Source organism: Nothoprocta perdicaria, unplaced genomic scaffold, assembly GCF_003342845.1.
Source record: "Nothoprocta perdicaria isolate Ctin4 unplaced genomic scaffold, notPer1 scaffold_335, whole genome shotgun sequence".
Lineage (NCBI taxonomy): Eukaryota > Metazoa > Chordata > Aves > Tinamiformes > Tinamidae > Nothoprocta > Nothoprocta perdicaria.
In genome coordinates this window covers 12,305-36,474 of record NW_020455572.1, presented here as the reverse complement: position 1 = coordinate 36,474, position 24,170 = coordinate 12,305, and the positions used below count along the sequence as shown (strand labels likewise).

The window sequence follows — 24,170 nt, the reverse complement described above, 5'->3', positions numbered from 1 at the left end:
ACAAACTGAGTGGTCCAAATATTTTCCCATAAAAAGCACTCAAGAAACATTGCATGTGGAACAAAGAAAAGGAACCCGCTAGTGACCCTCCTGATCTGTATTTTAGAAGTTGTTGTCTTATACATATAACTTTAAATGTCTGTCAGTGTTCACAAAGATTGTCAGAAAGTGGTAGGACGTAACAAAACTATCCATATGATAGCTCGGGAAATGATTTACAACATCACAGGCTTGACACACCTTTCTGTTTCCATTAAAGAAGTGTCCTTGCAGCAATYTCAGCCTGTATTTGATAGGAATGGTGAATCTCAACAAAGGACCATCATGGACTAACACTGTGAGTACCTAAAGTCCAAGGCTAGTTTAGGACTAGTTGCAGCTTGTGTCAAAGCTTATTCATAAAACTGAAGACCCACTTATCTGGTCTGTATAGTCATTTGTCACTTTTTATATATGTGTGTGTGTGTGTATATATATATATATATATATATTTATTTATTTATTTTTTGCATCTGACCTCAACTCTTCAGTAGAGGAACAGGCAGGAAAGCACGACATATCTATTTTCATAACTTCCCAGTATACATACCAGAGTTTCCAGAACAGGCACACATACAGTCATTCTCCTTGGTTCTTCTCATACAAAGGAAAGGCTACCACTGAATGACAAAAGCACTTGAAACTTATTTATCTCCTTCCGAGTGCTATTCTCCATTCAGTATTAACAAGCACAGAGCTGTTCCTTCTCTGGCAAAAATACATTTGGATGTGAATCAACAGCCATTTTTGAGAGAATGTTGTACAAACATCTTCTGTATCAATATCTCCATTTAATTCCTTTGCCAAAAGAATTCCTTTGTAGTTCCATTGTAAAAATTCTGCTTGAATGATACTTTCTTCATTTTTTTAAAGAAACTTAAGGTTCAATAGGATATGGGCATTTCCGTGTTTCTTGTTTTAACCCATTGAAAAGATAAAGGAGAAAAAGAAAAAAAGAAAACTTTTCTTGAGCAAATGCTGCCAAAGACTGCAGTAAGTAAATAACTTCTTAATAAATGTGCTTCATATGATGAAATTTAGAGAGAGCTGCCAGGATGCTCAGCTCTGTTTCAAGGGAGCTCATTCAGTTGTAAATGTCCTCAGCTAATGCTGTATTTGAAGTATTTTGTACTAAAGTAATGCAAATATATACACAGGAACCCCTATTGTCTTCCAAGCGTAATGCTGCAGGAACAGTGAATCATTACCCAAATCTGAATTTGATTTATTACACAGATTTGGGGTTAGTCAGGTTTAGCCAAAGCAAATATCTTCATATTAGGCTAGTGAACATATAGAATAAGTTCTTTTAGAAGATTCCTGTTTATTTGAGGAGTTTTTCATTCATGGAGTCATTTTAATGGGTAGGAAAGAAAAAATTATTAATAATGGAAGAGTTTAACAGGAAAAATAGAAATAAAAATGAGCTCTAAAAGATTAAACATTATTTATTTATTCTACCCTATATACAAAAAGCTGACTATTAACTACATTTAATATCTCAAGGAAAGATTCATTCTCTTAATAGAATTTGACTGCAAACACATAATTTTAAATAAATTCTGTGTTTCAGAATAGAGTGTTTATATGATCTTCTCAAAAAAAAACTTTTTTTTTTTTTTTACTAAATTGCCTAAGAAATACATGATTTTTGAAATACTATTAAGGGCTATGTTCATAAAATGAACTCCTTGAAAATATACATATCAACTTCACATAGTCCTTTCCAGTAGAAGAGAGAAGGCGATTTCACTGAGTATGGATTGCAGATGAAAAAAAGGCAACCAAGGTGAGACTTGGTGACTCTCCTGTACATATGAGTGGAACAGTGGTTCTTTGAGCTATACTGAGTTAGAAGAGAGGAGACAATGGGAGGAAAAAGAAGTCACAAAAGTGTATTTTTTGTGTTTCACCTTAGAAGATGTGGAGTGAAATCCATCTCTCAGCTATAGATCCATCTTTGTGCAGTTCATAGGACGATAAAACCTCCTTCTGCAAAAGTATTAAAAAAATTGAGTAAATCTAAATATACAGGTGAAATTATGGTATTTAATTGGAAGTAAACTGCTTCTTAATGCTGTACTTTTCATGCAGCTTTGCTTTTGGATACGGAAATATGTTTGCTAAGCAATTTCACTAAAAACTGTGAAAGTGAAACCGTAAAAGATGAGTGGCCAGTGTCTCATTTTTTGCTTAGTGATGCTAATCATAATGGYTTTGTTGGAATATGTATACCTGCAYTGAATTTCCTTATGGTTTTCTCTGGCCTTGTATCATTCAGGAGGCCCTGTTTCATTCATTTGATCTGTGAGTTCTATCAAAGGTCAATTTTGAGGCAGAAGAGTTATCCTTCCGTGTAATTAATTCTTCTTATACCTTCAGAGTGGATTTAAAAAAGACTATCTTTAAAAACTGAGATATTTAAGCTATTAAAACTGTTATGTTTAAAGAACTCAGATTCCTCAGATATTTAGCCATCAAGTATGCAAAATTATCATGGCTATATTTTCCAAGATTGGGGGGAGGTAAAAAGAGCACTGCAGTATACTGTTCTCAGGTCCCACCAGAAAATTATAACCTGCTTGTACCTTGGACTGATAAGTATGTTTACATATCCTTTATCTTACAGAAATTGAATGATGATCAGGATGTTCTTGATGGCCTAACAATTACTAGACTGTTAGAAATAATAAGATAAATAAAAACAGAGATTCCATATTGTGCAGTGCTTTATGCCATAAGTCATTGTATAGCATTTTTAAAGTGAATCCTGTTGAACAGGACATCCATGTAAATCTTTCACTGCTCAAATTACATACTGAGACCTCCTTGGTCACGCTAAATCACATCATCAGTATTTTGCACACCTAGGAAGGAAGACATTGCACTTTGTGGAAGTGTACAGAAAGGTCTTCAGCAATGTAGTTTTGTATATTAGGATACTGAGACAGCATATGGTAGCAGGGGCAATGTTGGCATGTTGTGATCTGTTTCTGTATACTGAGTTTGATCCAGAAGTTATGCTCCTGACTCTGCTATAGCATGCCCCTTTTGCTAAAATAGTATATTCAATTTTAAAGGTCCAAGTCATATTTTCATTGTTTTCTTTTGACTATTTTTAATCTTAGGAAGAAAAAAAATGCCAAAGGAGTTGGCAACTCCTTTGCCCAACAAAACACAATGCAAAATCCATGCAGTGGGCAACTCCTGGCATCCATTTTGCTTAGTTTTGTCTTATTCTGGAAGGAAAAGTCATGTCAACTTCTATTAAACTTGCTTGCATCTTGAATACTAGAAGAAATAAAGGCATGGAGAATTAAACAATTGCCTTCAAAATATTTCTTCCCTCCAATTGAATGGAGAACTCATTATCTGTAATAAAGTTTACATTTTATGAAATATGAAACTAAAAATATGCAATTTTTAGATCTGGTTACAGGTGCTATTTGGTGTGCTTTAGTAAGATTATATTWTATATATATATATATCTGTTTAGATATTCAGCATGTAAGTTAAATTTTAGAACAGTTAAGATAAACAGAATAATTTTGAGTAACACTAAATTGCTGATGAAGAGATTTAACTAAGCTTTAATGGATATTCAACTAATTAATATTACATTAACTAATCTATTGACTGAAATTTTACTTCATTTTGGTGAAATTAATTGTAACTGTATTTTGACATTTTTGTTTTGCTCCTTTCTGAATGTTCAGCTTCTTATAACTAGGGATGCAAGATACTGTTGTGGTCACAGCATGGCAGCCCATGTTCAAATTAGAGTCTATATTTAGGACATATCATACTAGCTACATTGTAAATAAATAAATAAATAAATAAAGGTTCTTCAGTTTTTCTGAATAAGCATTTGATCTTTCTTGCTTACAGCAAATTGTGAAGCCACCTTCAATTAACTTTGGGAGTTACTTGAAAATTTTATTCTTTAGAAACATAAATAGTACTTTCAACTACATTTTTTTTTGTCCTTATATCTTTATATTTTTATTACTCTGTTCTTGAGCATTACTGAATGGCACTAGAAAAGTGGAGCATCTGCCATAAAGGACCTGAAGAAAACTCCTACTCGATTTTTTGTCTTCATATGTTGATAATAAATTGAGAACTTATGCATCACTCTTTAAAATAACTACAAGTATTCTCTTATGTAGAAGCTGAAATTGAGTTGAAGGAATTAAAATATTGTATTTGTTATAAATAATACTGGTGAATGGACCTTGTGACCTAGGGATGGTAAAACTTTTTTTTTTTAAGTGATTCAGCAAAATTGTCTATTTAAAGCATTATCGACAATAGTATGGCATTTTTAAGAATATTAAAAGAAAATATGAGAGTTGAGAGTTAGTGGTATGACCCCAGGTAGCTCAATGGTTTGCTGTGCTGAAATTTCAGTAGGGGAGTTGAAAATCCTGTAATACTGCCATCCTCTATGAGCACAGCAGTGCTTCTCTCCTACTATAATAGAAGATAGAGGAATGTAGTGGTGTTTTAATTGTGTGTTTGCTTTATGAAARACTGAGAGAAACTACCTATAGGTCAATAAGTCAGCTAGTAGAACACTGCTCTAGCACTGAAAAGATGTTCATATTCTGGCTGTATAGTCTGAGATTGTGAGCTTGAACCTTTCTTCCATTCTATGGGAGGTCTGCACAGATTATACGATGTACAGATTATACGATGTACAGATTATACGATATGCATCATCTGGAATACTGTGAGCAGTTCTGGGCTCCCCAGTGGAGCTGTGGAGCTTCTAGAGAGGGTCCAGACCAGAGCAACACAGATGATGTAGGCACTGGAGCATCTGTCTTGTGAGGAAGACTGAGTGAGCTGGACCTGTTTAGCTTGGAGAAGAGAAGGTTGAGAGATCTGATCAATATGCATAAATATCTGAAGGGTGAATGTAGGGAGGAAAGGGCCAAACTCTTCCCAGTGGCCAGTGGCCAGTGATACAAAAAGGGGCAACGGGTATAAGCTGAAACCCAGGCAGTTCCATCTCCATGTGAGGAAGAGCTTACTGTGAGGGTGCCAAAGCCGTGGAACAGGCTGCCCAGGGAGGTCCTTCTCTGAAAGTCTTCAAACCCGCCTGGATGTGACTGGGTGCCCCGTGCTCTGGGTGTCCCTGCTAGATGATCTCTAGAGGTCCCTTCCAACCTCAACCATTCTGTGATATCTGATAATATACATCATCAGCTGTATACAATATCAGCTGTACATCACCCGAGAGATAACAAAGTTACAACAACTAGAAAGCAAAAAGAGAAAGACAAACCTAGGAAGGGACTTAAAGGCAGGGACTTAATAAAATGTTTGTAAAAGAAGGTGTAGTTTAACCAGCATACTATAGTATCTGACATAAAAAAAGCACAAGTCAGAATGAGCAATTTGGCAGTACAGTGATCTAGATGGCAAGAAAGTGAAAGTAATGTATTAATCTATTTCCTGTTGATTCCTCTTCTGTCGCCAGTAGTTCAAAATGAGTAGTTGTTATAAAGGATTAAAAAATATGTCTGACAGATAAAGTCTATATAGGAGACAGAAAATTAAGATATTAAGGAATGAGACATTTAGACAGATGGTGAGATTAACTACATACACTTTTATGACTTTTTGGTACTCTCTTTTATGACTGCTATTACCTCAAGACGTTGCTTTCGCTATGCGTAATGGCTACTGTCAAAAAATTTTGGTATGTTGGTATGAAAATAGTTCTGTCACTGAATGAGTCTCTGTCAATTCTGTCTTTCTCATCCTTGGTAACATAACACTGTGTAACATCCAGRTTCTTATCTAAGAACAAAAATATATTTAATTTACTTGTTGTTCTTTGCATCTTGGTATGGTATGATAGTAGAAAARAATGTCAATAACATCCTCCGAGGAATCTCTCTGGAATTGCTATATATCTTATATCTTAGGGKKTTTTTTTCTTTCTTTTTTTTTTCTCCTCTGGTTGAACAGACTCTGAATGAAAAATAAAAACTGGTTTAAGTTTTATTTCCAGCTATTTACCAAATATTAAATCCTCTTATACTTCTATTCATATTAGATTGTATCTCTTTCCTGCTGTTTTAAGAAACATTCTCAGATCAAATGATTTTTAAAGAGCCTTACGAAAACTCAAGTGGTGACCAGTAAGTTATTTTGTGATTCTCCCATCATTAAATTTGAGGTCATAAGGATTGCAAATTTGCACTTACCAACATGAAAATTTGGAGTTGAAAATTTGAAGAAAATTTCCATTTCTAAAGGAATGGACTTCTAATACAGAGACAAATTTTGCAAACCTATTGTAATATTTGTGCACATTATATACTGAAATACAGACCAGTGTGCGATAGGTATATATTGGAAGAATGGCATAGAAGACTTTTCAGTATTTTGTGCAAAAATGGTAAAAAAGGGTGAATCTATTCGAAAAGGCAATAACTACGTATGATCACAAATGCCATGCAGAAGTTGCCATGCAGCTTGCATCTCTTCTGAGTTTTTCAAAACTTGCCCATAAACATCAGACTTACAAAGTGAAGTTTATATAAAAAATATTAAGGCAACTTTTATTTGTGCAATTGCAAATATTCCATATTTGTGGGAATACTGCAGATTGACATTTGRCAAGATAGGCTGACTTACCTGCTTGGGTCTGCCTCTGAGTGTGTTCAGTTATTAGTGTTTGTGTGTCTCATCCTTTCTGACATCCTGCTTAAGGCCAAGACGTTATCTCATCGTGGTCCTACTGATCTAGAACAGGCAGACTACTAAAACCAATCAACACTGTTACTGCAATATTTTTAAAAGCTGACTGGTAAAATTTTCTTTTTCTCCTTTTACCTCCTGTCCTCACTTTTTGATGATCATCAAACTGAAATGCTCCTTTTTTTTTTTTTTTTTTCATGCAAATTTTGATTCTACAGGACTAAATGAGAAAGAATTCAGTAAATACTGAAATACTGAAAGATATTTAAATTTCTTTGCTACTCTTTTTCTTTTCATTCCAACTAATAAATCTTTGGAAGTTTTATTGATTAAAGAAAATCAGTAGATATAGATTCTTTGCAATTACATAAAAAAGAGCCTATTAGATTTAGAGCTGATGTTTAGTATCTTCTGTTGTACCTATTTTATTTTCACTCCATAATATTCTACTGAGTGACTACTAAGTATTATCTGTCATTGCAAAAACACTTTTTTTTTTTTTTTTTNTTTTTTTTACAGGGAAATCAGTAGTGTCTCTTTCTTTTTCCCTGATATCTGTGTGCTGTTATGGGAGGTATATTACTGTCCATTGTTTTAATTTCATACCTATAGCTTAAGAATGGACAAGCAATGGTGCATGAAGGAGTTCCCTTTGGATTTTGAGTATCTCTAGCAGATTTTTTTAAGGAAGTTGTAGCAGATTCATTTGTATGTCTAGAAGCTTGTAAGATGCTGTTATTCTTTCATTTCAATGTTAAAAGTGTGGTGAGCATATTTCGCTATTCCCAGGTATTATTTCAACCTGCACACACATTATCTYAAGTAATGAACATGCTTTCAGTCCAAGCAATTAATTCATTCGGGAACTTATATAGAACAAAACAAAACAAAGCAAAAAATATTTTAGTAGCATCCATTTCAATCGGTGGGGGACCCGAGAATGAAGAATTGCCAGATTAGGTGTAAAAAAATTTTGCCATGCTGTAGCAAAAGCTGCAATTCTCAAGTGCTGCTTATAAAATAAAATAATAAAATAAAATAAAATAAAATAAAATAAAATAAAATAAAATAAAATAAAATAAAATAAAATAAAATAAAATAAAATAAAATAAAATATCACTGTTTTTCGTAAATCTGTGAGCCACAGCACTTTTTTAAGAGTAAGTACTATATGGTACTCCACTGATAGAAATGCAAAGTCTTTAACTAAGTTTCACTGAAAAGCCAATTTTTAACCATTCAAATAAAAATCTATGACGTCTGTAATTTAAAATATCTGCAGCAACTGCTCTGCCAACATTGTATCAATAACATCTGTGGCAACTTCCCTGCCAGTAACTTATCCATATGAGTGCATTACCATGAGACTTTTGATGCATCTGGACTCATTAAAAGCAGATTCATAAAGGACTTCAGGATTTCAAGTGCAGTGTACCGAASTGGAAGAGTCAGATTCTCTGCCTCCTGTGTATAGTTGGAAATTGGGAATAATTCCAAAAGTATCTACACTGCACTATAAAGTACTATGAGAAAGGAGTTCTGAAATGTAGGTATTTTCTCTGAAATTTGTGTCTTTGCTCTGGAAGGGAGCTAGCAGAAACCTCTGATTTTAAATTTTGTAAGCAAGCTGCACTAGACTTGAAATCTTATGGGTCCAATGTCCTCACAATCTGTGAGTCACATTTTTTATGTTTCTTCCTGCCTTCCTGTGCCTTCCTATGATATAGCAACATTATTTTATTGATTTAACAAAGATTTATTTCTGCAGCTTCACAGACTGAAAAAGGTTAAAAACATTTATTAAAGTATTTTATGTGATTTAAAATTTATATGCATATATTATGTGGTTTTGTAATATGTTTTTGAATCTTTGAACTAACTGGCTATTTTGGTGACTCTGCAAAGAAGTAAGCCACTGTGATTTTTAATGAGCCCAGATTTTTGGAGTGGGTAATATCTGCTAGCTAATATCTAGGTAATATCTATCAGTATATACTGCTAGCTAATATCTTTAATATTAGCTAGAAGTAACAACCTACCATAGTAGTATAAATTTGTATATATTACAACATAAWATGAAAATTCTTTTTGTTTTTACTGATGCATTTTTCAGGGGGTAAATACTAATATTAGGCTATTAAATGTTTGAAAACAATATAATTGAGTCAGAGTTTTTGATTGTCATTGSCCTTTGTTATCTTCATAGGACCTATTAGGAAAGCATCTTTGTCTTTCTTTCATGTCTCAATATCTTATGCTACCTTATGACTAGTTTCGCTTTAAACAACTCTCTTGAATGTACATTTTTATGGCTCCAAAAAGCTGTCCTTGTGCATTATGGATTTTTTTTCTGTTCTGTTGCCTGGTTGAGTTGTATAGAACAATCTGATTTTGTAGTGCTGGAGTTATTTATTTAATTAACCAATGCAAACTACATTTTGGACTTCAGAAAAGCCAGTTGTCAGCAATAATTTGTCATACTTAAGACTGTTCATCAGCACTGTGGACCTGTGGAACATTTTGGGTTTCTTTTGCCTTTCTAGAGGCTGCTAAGGTTTCCAGGCACTACTTCCATACTCAGAAAGCCTCTCCTTCATTAGTCTTATATGAGTTAGGCACTAGTTTTTTGAAGTACTACTACTACTTTTGGGATTTTGAAATCCCAAGCCCAGTCTGCCAACCCTTATACTTGAACCTGAGCCTTAGGATTTTCTGGTACTTACTTCTTGTAGGAATTTAAAAAGTCACTGCACCGTTCTGAGAGGATGAGCAACAAATCATCAAAACTTTTGAGCCTTGTTTGTAGCAATGTGATTTGGTTTTGATACAGGAATTTTCTTTAGATGTGTAGATTTTAGGTTGCTGAACTGAGACAGTAAATCATCTTTCAAGAAATTCAAACTAAGTGGTTATCCAAGACCCTAAACAGAGCAGATCTCAAGAATCATGGAGGTAAAAGAACAGAACATAAACTACAAAAGCAATAGTAGCTTCAGTATTTTGTTTATCATGTGCAAACTTACCGAATTAAAGCAATGCGGTCTTGGCACACATTTATTTTACCAGATTTTCTTTTAATCATTTCATGTTTTGTTTAAAATTCTGTGGACTTTTTGAATAATATTTTCTTCTACATTCTAGATCCCAAGTGATTGGTTTTCTTAGATCTGTGTAGATGACAGCTACCAACATTTCTTATGCATTTTACTGTATCTTGATAGCAATCATTATTCTCTTCAGAGAATCATAGAATCATTATGGTTGGAAAAGATCTTCAAGATGATTGAGTCCCAATGTGAGTCCCTCAACAGCATGCTTGCTAAACCATGTCCCCAGGAGCCTCATCTACACCTTCCTTAAACACTGCCAGGRATGATGACTCCACCACCTCCCTGGACAACCTGTTCCAAAGCTTGACTACTCTTTCCATATAGAAATATTTCCTAATATCTAATCCTGATGCAACTTGACACCATTTCCTCTTATCCTAAGCTTTCTACCAAGCTTTTATGTATTTCAAGAATGCTATGCCCTACCACGATCTAGTGTTTCATGGAAGAGACTAAATTGTCTAAATCCTTAACTGTATGTCATGTTTTATAAATCTAAAATCATTCTTGTTTCTCTTTTAGTTGGTCTCTAGTTTGTTCATATGTTCTTTGAGAGTTTAACATTTCTTTATTAACACCAACTTACTATAGGAAATAAAGGTAAATRATAAAAGGATGAAACTGGAAATCAAACCACACAAAAAGGTTTAATGCAAGAGAGACCTACAGTAAAAATACTGCTTGGGCTATTTAATATTTAACACACAATAAGTTGAAGCTGTTTAGAACTGTAAAAGAGTGGACTAGTATGCTCATATTTACCAAGAACATTATTGCGTTGACATTAAGGGATCTTAACATAACAGACAAGTGAATAATCACGAGACTAATTTCTGGTAAGAGGACTGGCCAAAATTTGTGTYTTTAATAAGAAAAAATATCAAAGTTTAAAAGTTTTGTTAATATCACTAAATTCCTTTAAAATATTCCTTCAGAATTCCTTCAAAATATAAAGAGAAAGCTTAAAACTGGAGTAAGATGACTAGGATTTATCTTAAAAATATTATCTTAAAAACAGTCATTTTTGTCTTGCCCTCCAGTCCTTAAAAATAGCTACAAAAATTAGAATTCATCCAGTCTGGGTTTGTATGGGTTATGCCTCCAAGGCCATTAAATTCTTTTTTTTTTTCACCTTCATCTGAACCTTTTAAATATAATTATCTAATTCGTAAATTAAGAAGATATTTTCCTTAGCTGAAAATTCCTGCTGAGTTATTGAACTAAAATTAATTAATGCCATTAATTACATAAASCTGTGATTGCTGTTATACTTCAGGAAACTGAGGTTTGAATTTATTTCATAGAAATTGCATATTTCTAGAAGGTGAGTTGTTTTAAAAAATGGAAGTGCAGAGACACCTGTTAAAAATATGATACCATGGGTAAAAACATGAGAGGCTTCTTTTCAAACTGAGTTACACAAATTCATTCAGCATTATTTATTTATTAGACAGACCAATCCCCCAAAGAAGCAGTTCCAATGAATACTCCCTAGAATGATTCACATTACTTTTTCATTTCARTATATCATATTCTTCTATTTAGACTGTGTTCATAAGATAAAAGCCAGACAACAATTAATTTCCCTCATTAAAATAAAGTGCATATCAGAATGCCCAGTCAACTGAGGAAAAGAGAGAAAGTRCTTTCGGTTTGGGCCAAATGCACCYAGTCAACATTAAAAGACTGATTTTGTGTACTTGCTGTGTAAAACTGTTACATCCTAATGAGCAAAATGTGRACTASTATGGATCAAAGCCAAATATAACTCTTTCTAAGACATGAAAAGTTCACTACACTTTCTTTCTTCTCTTTCTTAAAAAGAGCAGTGAAGCTGGATAATCAAAATAGGTACACAGAGCCATCTATTAGCAAGAGGTTAACAAGGAGAATTTATGGAGAAATGACTGGGCCAGATACAAAAAGAGGAAGCATGAATGGACATTGTCATGATTTGGCTAGAGCTGTCCCAAGCCTCTGAAGTCTTTAATTTAATCTGAATTGAGATTCAAGAAGACAATTGAAAAAGTATTTATTTACAAAATTAAAAAAAAAAAAAAAAAAAGCTTCTGTATATTGAAAAAGAAAAATGGAGCAAAGAGAGATCTAGTCAAGGAATTCCTCCACAGAAATTGCTTAAATTGCTTACCTCCTTTACTGGCAAAGTGACATGCTGATAATGAAGTGAGAGTAGCCAGATGTTTATTAGCAGTTTGTTTCAAGTCAGAAAATGTAATTTCACCACAGAACTTTAGCGTGAAAAAAATGGAATTGCTCAGAAAATGGGTTGCATATCCCAAAAGGAAGAACTGAAAACTGAGMAACTTGGCCTCTTTTTCATTTATTCCCAAGTTTACAAATAAAATCTGAAATATCTGAAAAACATACATAGCATCAAACTACAAAATGGTTCCAAATAAGCAGTAAAAGAAATGTGAGATAACACAAATTCTTATCTTTCTTACTCCATCTCTTCACTTCAGCACCTCTTAGATAAATTAGTTATGTTCCTTTAAACTCAAGGAGCTAATCCTTGGTGACAAGTCAGACTAGAGGCATTCCATCCCTATTAAACATTTTTCATCTTATCCCAGTGGTTCTCTTTCTGTTAAGGTATCTGTTTAAAAAGAGATGACTTTGAAGGGAATATTTGTTACTGCCATTAAGGTGGGGTCACCAGATATTTTAGTGGGGTAAATTTGCTAATCTTTTACTGGTATATTTCCAGAATTAATAAATGATGCCATCCTACTTCTTTACTGACAACAAGAATATAGATGTGAAGATGTCTCTCATTTTTTCCAAACAATCATACTCTGTCAATTGCACCGAAAAAAAGGTTATATCTGCGCTGTGTAAACTCAGTGTGGGGCATGCTGTATGAAATATAATAAAAGGTAACAATAGAATATGCAAAGTAATGTGTCATATGTCATACAGCATAAGTCATTATAATACATCTTTTGTAAAATAATAGACTTAGATTACTTACTTATAATATCCTTTATTCATGCCAGTGATACAGTATTCTCCAGAAACAGTGATGAAACAATACAGAATTCGTTTTCTCAAGCTTGATACTTCCTGAGTAATTTTTATTTAAAACAGAAGCTCATTTTATAAAACATCAGATTATTCACTGACCTAATAAATATCAATCCTTATAATATGAATGAAATGGCTCTTTTGCTGGCTTCAAAAATGTTTATCAAAAAAAGCTTTTCCTCACTTCAAATAAATTGGACCGGATCAAATTTACACTGAGTCATTATATCCAGGTATAAAAGCAGCGCTATCTAAAAATAGACGGGAACCTCTATTGCACTGCAAGATTGAGACTGCTGTATGTTTCCTCTTCTTTGTTTGAATTCAGATTACATTTGAAATAGCAATGATGTGAAGGGAAAGAAAAAGAAAGACAAAAAAAAATCATTGAAGATGAATTCAAAACTGAGAAGCCCCTACAAACCTCCCAAATTCCCGTTCTCCCAGAGTTATTCTGTGTCTTTGAATGATTCTGCAGAAAGTTCTTTATCATTGGCATCAGATAGCTGAGTATTGTGACACCTAAGTTAAACCTATTTATTTTAGCAAGTCTTCAGCTTAGTGGTTTGTAGGTCAAAGGTTTAATTGGGTGAACATGTAGTGTTACTTCTATTTGTATTCACATTATACTAACTTCTGTTGGGTTCAGCTTGTAGGATTTCCTAAGAATTATGGAAGAAGACTTATAAATCAAGGGTGCCTTTCTTCTTAATTTTTCTACACATCTGTAAATTAAATCAACCATGATTTATATAAGCCTGTTTGGTTAATGTGATGAGCAGCATTTCTGACTGTTTCAGGAAAGAAAATATTGCCTGAGATATTCTTAAGTTACTTGTGAGCTGCACATAGTAATTTTTCATAAAATTGATTTTTTCATCTTAATGCTTTTTAAAATTCAAACTGTTAGAAGATCTTTCAAGTCTTCTTCAAGTCAAGTATTTTTATTTTTTTAATCTTGGTAATAAGTCATTATTTGTGGGAGAAATTCTAACTCAGGTAAAAAATATGATATATCTGAAACTTTAGCTTTTCTTTTTTTTTTTTGCTGCCTTTAGGAGTGATGCTATAGATGATTATACATCAAGAAAGAGTATTTACTAACTGACTCAACATTCACTAGTTGATTGAATTTGGCTTTCCAATATTGTCTGGTTCATCTTACCTAAAGAAAACTCACAATTTGAATGGACTTTTGCTTTGCTTTGCTTTTCACTAATAAAACAAACTAAATAACATAGACATCTAAAACTCCATCTGTTCTTGAAATCCACACCCACCCAGGTTTACCTCTGGTTGCCTCAGACTATAACAATTCTAAAATTTTCAGCATTATCTACTAAAATTTATAAGCAGAGCAAAACTAGGGAGACATATAATTTAAAGATTATACTTTTTTATTTTAACGAGTGCTTAAGGGCAGTCTAAATTGTGCTGTGCTGTCCATCAAACAAATACGAGAATGAAACATTCTTCTCACATAACTTTAACTGTATTTTTAATCTGAAATATTTCTGAATCAATTAGATCAATCAATTAGATCTTTATGTAAAGATTTGAATTCCATTGCTTTTTATTTATTTCCTTACTTATTTTTATTCAGATTCACAGTCTAGGAGAGTGAAGTAGAGGAAGACTATCTCTTTGTTTAGAGGTGGATGAATTGCTACCCCTACTGCCTACTACTGTGTTTCGGTGTGAGCTATAAGCAGGCTCAACCAGGTAAGTTTGTATTAATATTTTAAATGATAAAAGTTTTTCCATTCCTCATCTTATCTAATTTTTAGCAACATCTCATCTGCTTTTATTTTCTATTCCTGATGTTCTATTTTTTTGTTAATCTTCATTAAAAAGCTTCCTTATATGTTACCAGATCACAAATGTTCTTTCTGAGCTTTTATCACTGAAGTAACTTATACAATTTTGTCATGAATCAAAGTATTTTTATTCCAAGCACATGAAACGTTTTTCTAAGTCTTCAAATACTTATAAGAGGTATTCATTTACAATATGTGTTCATAGTACCCTCAAATGATGCTTATTCTTTTAAGAACTGAAAACTGAAATGCTAAAAAAATTATGAGCTGAATGTCTGCAGGATATAAATATAAATACCCATATACCCATATATACCCATCTATCTATAGCTATATCTATATGTTTCATTTAAATGACTTATTTTTTTCTAAAAATTTGCCTGAAGTTTAAAAATACTCTTCTAGATGTTCAAAATATTTTTAAAGTGTAGAAGCTTTTACTTAATACGTATTTATTCAAAAAAATTTGTTAGTTGTTATTTTAGAGACCTAGCTTTGATTTTGATTTTGATTTTTTCCCTAGAAAAAAAAACAATAGTGCACTTTACACAGTGCACTTTCCTCTTTGGAGGAAAACCATTTAGAAGCAGTTATGGATGGTAGTCTCTTAAGTTCCAAGAAGAGGAACCAAACCTACTAGCATATCATACACACATACTTCAGCTGATAGTGCACCACTAACAAGCTGTCATTTTATCTTAGATAATAGATAAACTATTAGATAGTTTTTGGAAGAAGGATTCAGATTAGTATTTGAACAGATACAGTTTCAAATTTATACAGATGACAAAATTGGTTTCTAAGCCATGGTAAAATGTAAAGCATTCCTTCTGGCCTAAGGGATTTATTAGAATATGAAATATATCAGCAAAGAAATACATTACAAGAGCTATAAATTTCCTTCAACTCTAGTCCTAGCTGATCTGCTATTTTATATGCATGTGTGCATATATATACATAAATTTTGCTTATAAATGGATAATCTATGTTCCTCATTAAAGGAACTTATTTTGACTATTCCAGTGCCTCATCAATAATGCTTGACTATTGCACTGAATTTTCAAGTATATGAGATGGTAATGATGAAAATGAAGGAAGTAATAATGAAAGATTTTTACCACCTCAAAAAGTGGTTAGTTTCTCTTCCCTGTGGTCACTGGAACAGAGATATCAAAAATATTAACTTATCACTAGAGAAACACAAGGAATATGTCTTTATTCCTCTAGGAGAAGATTTCTTTTAATCTGATATGAACTTACTTGGACCATCTGAGCTCTCCAAACTAAAGGGTAAGTCCACTCAGTTGCGCTTTTGGCAATTGTATCACCTATTCTGACTCAGACTCACCTCCTGTCCTCATGAACTTAATCACCATAACTATATTTTCAAAGCAGATCACGTCTTTTCACTGAATCCCCCAAATCCTACCTGCACTGCATACAGATATGGACATTTTGTCTCCAGTCCGCTGTGTGTCCAGTTCTTTCACTAATTTTGGAAAGGTCTACAATGGCATGTAGGCAAAACCTACATGCCCCTGCATGCATTTTCCTTCTTGTGGTTTAGAAATGGAAAAAGAATTCTCACTGCAGAGCTTAGACTTATTCTCATATTTAATACCAGCTCTTGCCTTAACATCACCACTTTGTATTCGTGTTTCAGACATGGTGAGAGGATTCTTCCTCTTTAACTATGCTTTAGGTTACTTGTGTATTGCTACCTGTCCCCCTTCAAACTTCCTACTGTCCAGAAATTCTCAGATGATATCCATAGAGGATAAGGAAAAAATGTTTGTAATTCTATTATTCAAAAGAGATTACCACTGCAAGTATCTTTCAGAATTGTTTGGAAGACAGGTTTAAGTATTTTAACCTTCATATGTTTTACTATTCTGAAAACTTTGTGTCATGTGTAAGAGGAAATGAATGCAGTATTTGATGGACAGCATTTATCCTTTGCAAGACTGGACCAGTAGTTACTTTTGTTCTCATGCTAGAAAGCCAAAGACAGCAGAATATTACTCCCAAGAGCTAGTGGATTTCTTTCTGTCAGTCTTGTGCCATGGAGCTGAATGCTAGAAGTGAAAATTCTGAATAGTTATCTTTAGAGAAAAGATAAAAGAGAACAATAAAACAATCCCTTTTAATCTATAATTCACCTAAGAAGCCATACAGAATAAAAACTAAATTTCAGTATAATATACTCTGGTGAATAAGAAATTAATAATACTTTTCCAGTCTGTGCTTATTTTGAATTCTGTAAGTGTCTCTTTTAATTCCGAAACGCCTTTAAGCAGCTCTGTCAAAGTGACTGTGCAGTATGTCCTTACATACAGAACAGTTTTACACCATCATATCCTATCTTTAAAACGTCTCATTGAGTTGATGTCTCTAGAAAATTGCTATCTTTATCAGCAATTATGACTTACGTCAAAATAGTGTTTGAGGTAAACATACAGTATTGGATACTACCACAACCTCTCCTCACCTTCTTAAATAAAATTAATTCTGGATTTTCAGTGTTCATTTATGTTAAGCTACATTCCTTTCCTTAGACATGTATGTGTTCTTAGGTACTAAGATTTTACTTGCTGTAGCTGTCAATTTCAGAGCAACTGATCTACAGTCTTAAAAAGTTGTTGGGATACTGTTATTTGAAAATCTGCTTCTCCACAATGAGCCTGACACTGAGCTAAAAATTGCACAACCATCTGTTCAGACTTTCTGTAGTTTCTGTTTCAAGTCCTCCTCTTATTATCATCTGTATTAAAGACAGATATGTAAGTTTAAAAATTAACAGTGTCATTATTTCAGTTTACTGCTGCTTTTGTTTACTGTTCTACTTAAAGGAAACCATGAGCACTCTAATGGATATAATTTCTTCATTTGAAAAAGAAGAACAGTATTTTACTATCTCTATAACACAGGTAGAAGCACCAAAGCAGTAACTCGTCTTTGCCAGAAGTTAGAGAAGTTTCATTAGAGATAAATTTGGCCAATTAATGCAGAGAATTATCCATCACTCCATGGAACATGTGAAAAGGACCAATTATTTTTAGCTATTTCAGTTTAGTGTGTAATTTCTATCACTTGTCTTTCCTGTTTTTGCCTGAATATATGAATAAGTCTTAAATTTTTATTTATTATTTATTTTTAAGTCAAAGGTTACGACTTAAATAAAGTATTTAAAGAATGGAGTCTTAAATAAAGACTTTATTTAAGTCGTAACCTTTGACTTAAAGAGTTTTTTTAATGTGATTATGTTTTTAAGCATGCTAATTGGAAGAAACTTGAGTGGAAGAAACTAAATAAATACTCTAATTAACTATACTATACTGTGTATTTTCATGGTTTAAATTCCTACCATCTCATTGACACCAACATTCCAGTTGTGTTCTAATATTAAATGTTCCCAGAAGAAAATGGATGCTTCAGGCTTAAAATATAACTGTATGTACACTGAATTTCTTTTCTTTTGTCTGCCATTATTCTGGAAAGTGATATTACTAAGATTTCTTGTTGTCAGTTACTTCGTGCTTAAAAAGTGCCTTGTGGAGGTACTTTTGCTTACGCTTCTTGGTGTTTTTCTGGCTGTGAAAAGGATATATTAGCATAAAGGAGTTTCCCTGGTGTAAAAGTTACAGAGAATTTTCTAACTAATGCAAGATTATACTCATGCATTCATGACAAAGTTGTGGCATATGTGAATGCTACTTAAAAAGAATAAGGGTTGGAGTAAATCTTTACTTTGGAGTAAAGATATGTATCCTGTTCACGGCAATGTGTTGTTTTCTATCTAGCAAGTGTCCAATGAGACACTTTTCTCTTAGTGTCTGCTGAAGTCAGTGAGCTTTCAGTTCATCCAGTGTTGTTCTTAATCTCTAATATCCTTGTTTCACTTCATCTCTAATAGCAGAAATCAGTATATTGGGCTTTTCTTTTCTTCCAAATAAGGCTCTAACTGAAACTCTGAATTTTAAATCTCTATAGGAAGAAATTTGAATTAGGAAAATGTTTATTTTTTTACTTAAAATAATTTCTCCATATTCTTCAGGATTTATTTAAAGCCTGCTACATTGTTCCTTTGCTTCAACATTTTGTTGAAGTGTCCTAGTCTTGACCTGACTGGGAGAACAGGCTGCAACTCACTAATTAAATTTGGATGAGCTTTTCCCTCTGATGCAAAAAGAGCAGAATGTCCCACTAAGGGAGTAGAATATCCCATGTTAAGGGAAAAGAAAGATGTCTTGATACCTTGCAGGTAATTATGTCTTGATTACATTGCAGATAATGTAAGTTACGTTACATAACGGTGTGTCTGGACTTTCTGAATGCATAAATGTACATATTCAATAACCTGTGTTTTACTCTAGCTTATGTTTTATTTTACAGCTTTTATTACTGAAAACACAGCCATAGTTTCATTATGCTTCAATGACTTTTGAAATACTAATACAAAAGAAATATAGTGTAGATTTTATGTGCAGTGCCTTGCTCATAGTATTGTAAATCAGTTGAAAGCAGGTAGAAAACCAGTATCCTGGGATCTCTTTTTATTGCAAAAGTATTTTGTTTGTGTTTTTTTGTTTTCCATTTGAAATCTCAGATATGCTGCATAGATTATGAATTGAGATTAAGGATGATTCAGTATTCCTTCAGAAGAATAGGTTTATAAATTCAGAAGTTTGTGCTAGAACAACTTTCCCAACAGAGTTCTTCCACCTAGAGGAAATCCTGAGAAGTAGTCAATATCAGTAATCACAGTTATCAATCTTTTTCTGCAAGAACAATAAACCAGTCTGTGTTGTTCTTACAGGCAGAAAGGCGACCTTCATATGTCTTTGTTTTCAGATGATTCTCTGTGGGAAAAAATAGCAACTCTGACATCATAAGATCTTTTTAGTGGCTGCTCAATGTAATCTAAGATTTTTTCTTTTTTTAAAAAAAGAGAGAAATCTGGCAACATCTGCTCTGTAACACAAAAGAGAAAAAAGTTCTTCTCAATTATCTTATTTCACTGATTAATAATTCCAATAATATTTAACTGCTTGATGTTTTAAGTGAAAAAAAATGGATGAGTTGAGATAATGATGCCTATTTTATCCAGTATTATTTATATAAGAACAGAGAGGAAAAATGCACTCCTGGTAACCAATCAAGCGTATGTAAATGGCTCAGTTAATGATGTTTTGAATCTGCTAGATTTTTTGCTGATTCACAGTTTCTTTGATCAGTCACTATTGCTGGTGTGAAATACCTGTGTATTCTGTTAAGCCTTGCAACAATTAAGCTTTTAGTCTGTGGACGAGGTTGCTTGTTGTTTATTCCTTCTGAATTTCTTTCCATTYCTGCGTCAGTGCCCATTGTTTTGATAAAAGAGAAGGAAGTGATCTAAAAGGCTGCCGTTTTCCTATGTTAATCACCACATCAAACAGGCCACACTTCTTTATGTACTAGCTGTATCTGTCTTTCTTCACCTCTTTAGTAAACTCACTTAAAACAAACCTGGAAACAATATATGCAAACAATTCCTGATGGAATTCTAACTTACTGATGCATAATACATCATGTGTTATACATGTAGGTTCAATATGTATTTGTAATAGGAAATTGTATTGAGTGTTCAAAGTATAGAAATGCCTCTGAAATAGACAGACATTTAAATTTGAATGATACTTTAATGATATTGTATCTCATGTCATGTCATGTCATGTCATAATTATGATATTATATTTCATTGTAAGATATACGCATTAAAGTTGCTTTAACCCTTCTTTTCATTTATATTCCTTAATTTCCTAAGGATACCTGTAATTTTAATAAGTTTAAAGAGATGACTAAGAAAAAAATATGTATTTTTTCATATAGCTTTACTATGCTTATTTTTTTTAATGGGATATTTAGGTTTGGCAAATATTAAGCTCCTATTGCTGTTTTCTTAAAGACAGTGAGAACGCCAGAGCAACTTGCTTCACTTGCTAACTCAAGTGAACAAATTAATGTGATGGGACATTCTAGGGACATACATTTGGAATAGTAGTTTGTTGTGCTCTAAATATTGTTGTTTTTATGCTCAGAAAGAATTTTGAAACTGTCTGGGTAAAAAGACAGTTGGCTAATTTGAGTAAGCTAGAAAAATAAATAAGTAAAAAGCTATCTGTCCCCTCCCTAAGCCCCCAACTAATTGGCATTATGAATTTTTAAGAAACATTTGTTCTAAAATAATGTCACTTTATTTTTCCTTCAGGAAGTTGAGAAACTTCTTTGAGCATCTAAGATGAAACACTGTGATGCCTGGTTTTATTCCTGGCATTAATTAGAAATTGCTATAACTGGGATTGCTACCATCTGATACCTTCTGCTGCAGTTTCTAGACTGATGGAGGAGAAGACAGTTTTGTTTCCTGCATCTCAGTTACAGGAGTGAGAGGTTAGGTGGTGAGAGAGAAGTTATACTTTCATGTCTTTTTTTTTTTTTTTTTTTTTTTTTTCCAGATAATATCCATGAATTACTGAATCCAATTCCTTTTCTGTGACTGCAGAAAGTATTATGACCTCTAAGTCTCACATTCCACACAATAGCAAAGTAAGATAGAAACCGAAGCACATTCCTGCATTTGTCAACATTTTTGAAACATCTYTTGGAAAATATTTTGTCAAAGCATTCTACCGATGTTAAGTGCTTGTTTCACATTCTCAAAAGGCTTCACAGGAATCAGGAATCCTTTTTCTGAAATTTTCGTGCTGTAGCACAGAAACTATTTATCGTTTTCATGTTTTATTTAAAGAAGCAGAGTAGATAATTTTATGTTTGCTGTTAAGCACATTTCTGAATTGGCATTCTGGCCTCTCCTCCCCACACACTCACACTTCAAGAAGTCTAAAAAATTACAATTAGCTTTTCAAATTAAGATCCCTACAATCTAAAATTAGACCTCTAAATTAAAAAAAACCCAAAACTTTAATGCCTCATTTTCCCATGCTACTATGAATGTTAATTAACCACAAGGTCTTAATATTTCTTCTCATGTATACTTTCTCTTCTCTCCTGTAAAACGTATATTCCAGATGAGTCCTTTTGCCTTATCAAGGCTTCAGCCATGCATTTCTTCTTTATTATGATGATAGGTTGAAAGTGTAACTTAAATAATTGCCAGAGAAAGCTGAGTTGGGAAGCCTAAAAGTGTTTGTGAGGAAGCAAAACCTTAGGTCAGTGGCCTAGTTGCTCCTGCATTATATCTTTATAATTGCAGTTCTTTTAGGATATATGCTGCATTTCTTGGTGAAGGTATGTTTCTTACAAGTTCTTTCAACTATTTTTGTTGAGCTTTTTGGTTCTTAGTTAACACTTTTGCCATCTGCTACACTAGAAACAAGACTAGAAAAAAATCTTTCTTCAAGATTTTTTCTTGGCTATAGCTCTTGTCTTATATATATATATAGAGAGAGAGAGAGAGAGAGAGAGAGTGATCTATCTGCTCTTAGCCCAAAATGTCTTTAACATTTTCAAGTACTTTTTATTTTCTTAACAAATATAATCTGTTAAATGCGCAGATATGTAGTTAGCTTTGCTTTTGAGTGATGTTTTCACTCCTGAACTGATTAGTTCAATTAAGTTAAACTTTTTTTTGCTGCATGAAAGTCCATCAGAGATGCAGTCTTTTAAAACATAGAAGAAAGCATAAACTAGAACTGCAGGTTTTATTTATGAATGTATGATTGATCTCAACAACATTCCGCATAAATGATAGACACAGTCACATTAAATTTCATCTCTTTTATCAGCAGTGTTCCATTTTGTGCGCTTTTCTTCATTTTCTAAATGACTTTACACTAAGATCATGCCTGTTTAATCTGAAAACAATGAAAAGCTGACTCATTCTGGTAACTCTAGCTGTTGCTGGCAATACAAATAGCTTATGGAAAGTCTGCACTATCTTGTCAGGATTGTTTCCCATTTAATGTTTGTGGAAAAAAATACAATCTACTAGCCCTGAAAATTCAAAGCTGCTGTTCTGACCTCTTAATATGTGTGTGAGCGTAAAGTGGCAATTAGACATCCAAGATCTGAAAGAAGATCCCTATCTTGGACAAAAAATAATGTGTGTTCTAGACAAATTAATGCCTATATCTACTTTGTATAAATACTTTCTTACGTCCTGTAAGAATGCAAGATAGATAGCCACATAGATCATAAGCTATTTCAGATAATCTTTTCATAATTATTGGACAGTAACAACTTTCAAACTCTACAGGTCGTTTACAGCTACAAACAAGTGACATTCTCACTCCAAAAAGTAAATCATATTAGGAATGATTCTGAGTGGTAATTTAAGACCTGAGATCAGCCGGTCAAAACTGATCATATAATTGCATTTTCATGTGTTTTCTTCTCATAGAGGAAGAAAGATCTTTGAAATATTTATGACATAAGAATTATTAGCATGTAAGGCACTTCAAAGTTTTAATGAAAATAGAAATTGAAGCAATTCATTTTTAGTACAGAGACTTCTCCATTTTCCTGTCAGCTTCTGCCTTTCAGAATAAGCATTTCTTACCATATCTTGCAAAGCCATATTTCAAGTGTCATCGACAGGTGCAAAGAGAATTTGTTTCCCAACAGGAAACAAGAAGAGCAGAACTTTATCCCCAGTCTTTGCTCACATCTTGTAGTTTTCCTGTGTTTTATTTATTAGTTCATGAAAAGTATCTTAAATATTAATCTTAATTGGTCACTAATTGTCTATGAGCTGCAGGCTAAGATCTCTCTAAAGAGCTTTAGAAAGCTCTAGAATAATTTGTAGGATCAAAATCAAAAGATACATTCTTTGTCTCTTAATATTATTAATATAAGGTCTATATCTATCTACTAAAATTCCAGAAAAGTTAAAAAAAAGTTACAAAATCTTAACTTTAATAGAATACAAATAAAAGTTTGGTTTCTCATCTTACTTTTCTTTGCCTAAAACTGAATCACATTTTTAAAGTGTGTTTGCATAATGGGTATGAAACTAGGTCATCAACTTTCTGAGAACTGTTTTTTTCTGCTTTGATAATTGTACATCTTTGGAAAAAATCAGTTCTATTTTATGGTGTAATAATAAATTATCTTTCACGAGATTATTTTTCCTCAGGTTACTTTATTTACAGAAAAAAAAGTAAATAGTTTATCTGGAAATGAGAAAATTTGTTGTATGCTATGCTTTAGCAAGTATTGGGATGAATTCCTTGTGTTCAGGACTAAAGGTATGAGTAGACTTCATGCATGAAATAGAGAAAGAAGAAATTGATAAAGTCTGAAATCTTGAATGCTGCAAAAAGAATAGTCATGAAAATGCTGAGAAAACTTTCCTATTTAAATTTAAATTTAAATTTAAAACTATCCGTGCACAGACAGACATTGCAGAATAACAGTAAAAATAATCTTTGGTATACAGAGTGATTAA

At 33.0% G+C, this 24,170-nt stretch overlaps 1 long non-coding RNA gene across 1 annotated transcript in view; it reads left to right on the top strand.

Moving 5' to 3' along the window:
* LOC112951053 overlaps positions 1-16,097 on the top strand; it is a 44,155-nt gene extending 28,058 nt beyond the window's left edge. Inside the window, exons 2-3 of the long non-coding RNA XR_003250130.1 lie at positions 14,512-14,630; positions 15,953-16,097. This is a non-coding gene — a long non-coding RNA (uncharacterized LOC112951053). The remainder of the gene's footprint in view (positions 1-14,511; positions 14,631-15,952) is intronic.
* The last annotated feature ends 8,073 nt before the right edge of the window (positions 16,098-24,170 follow it).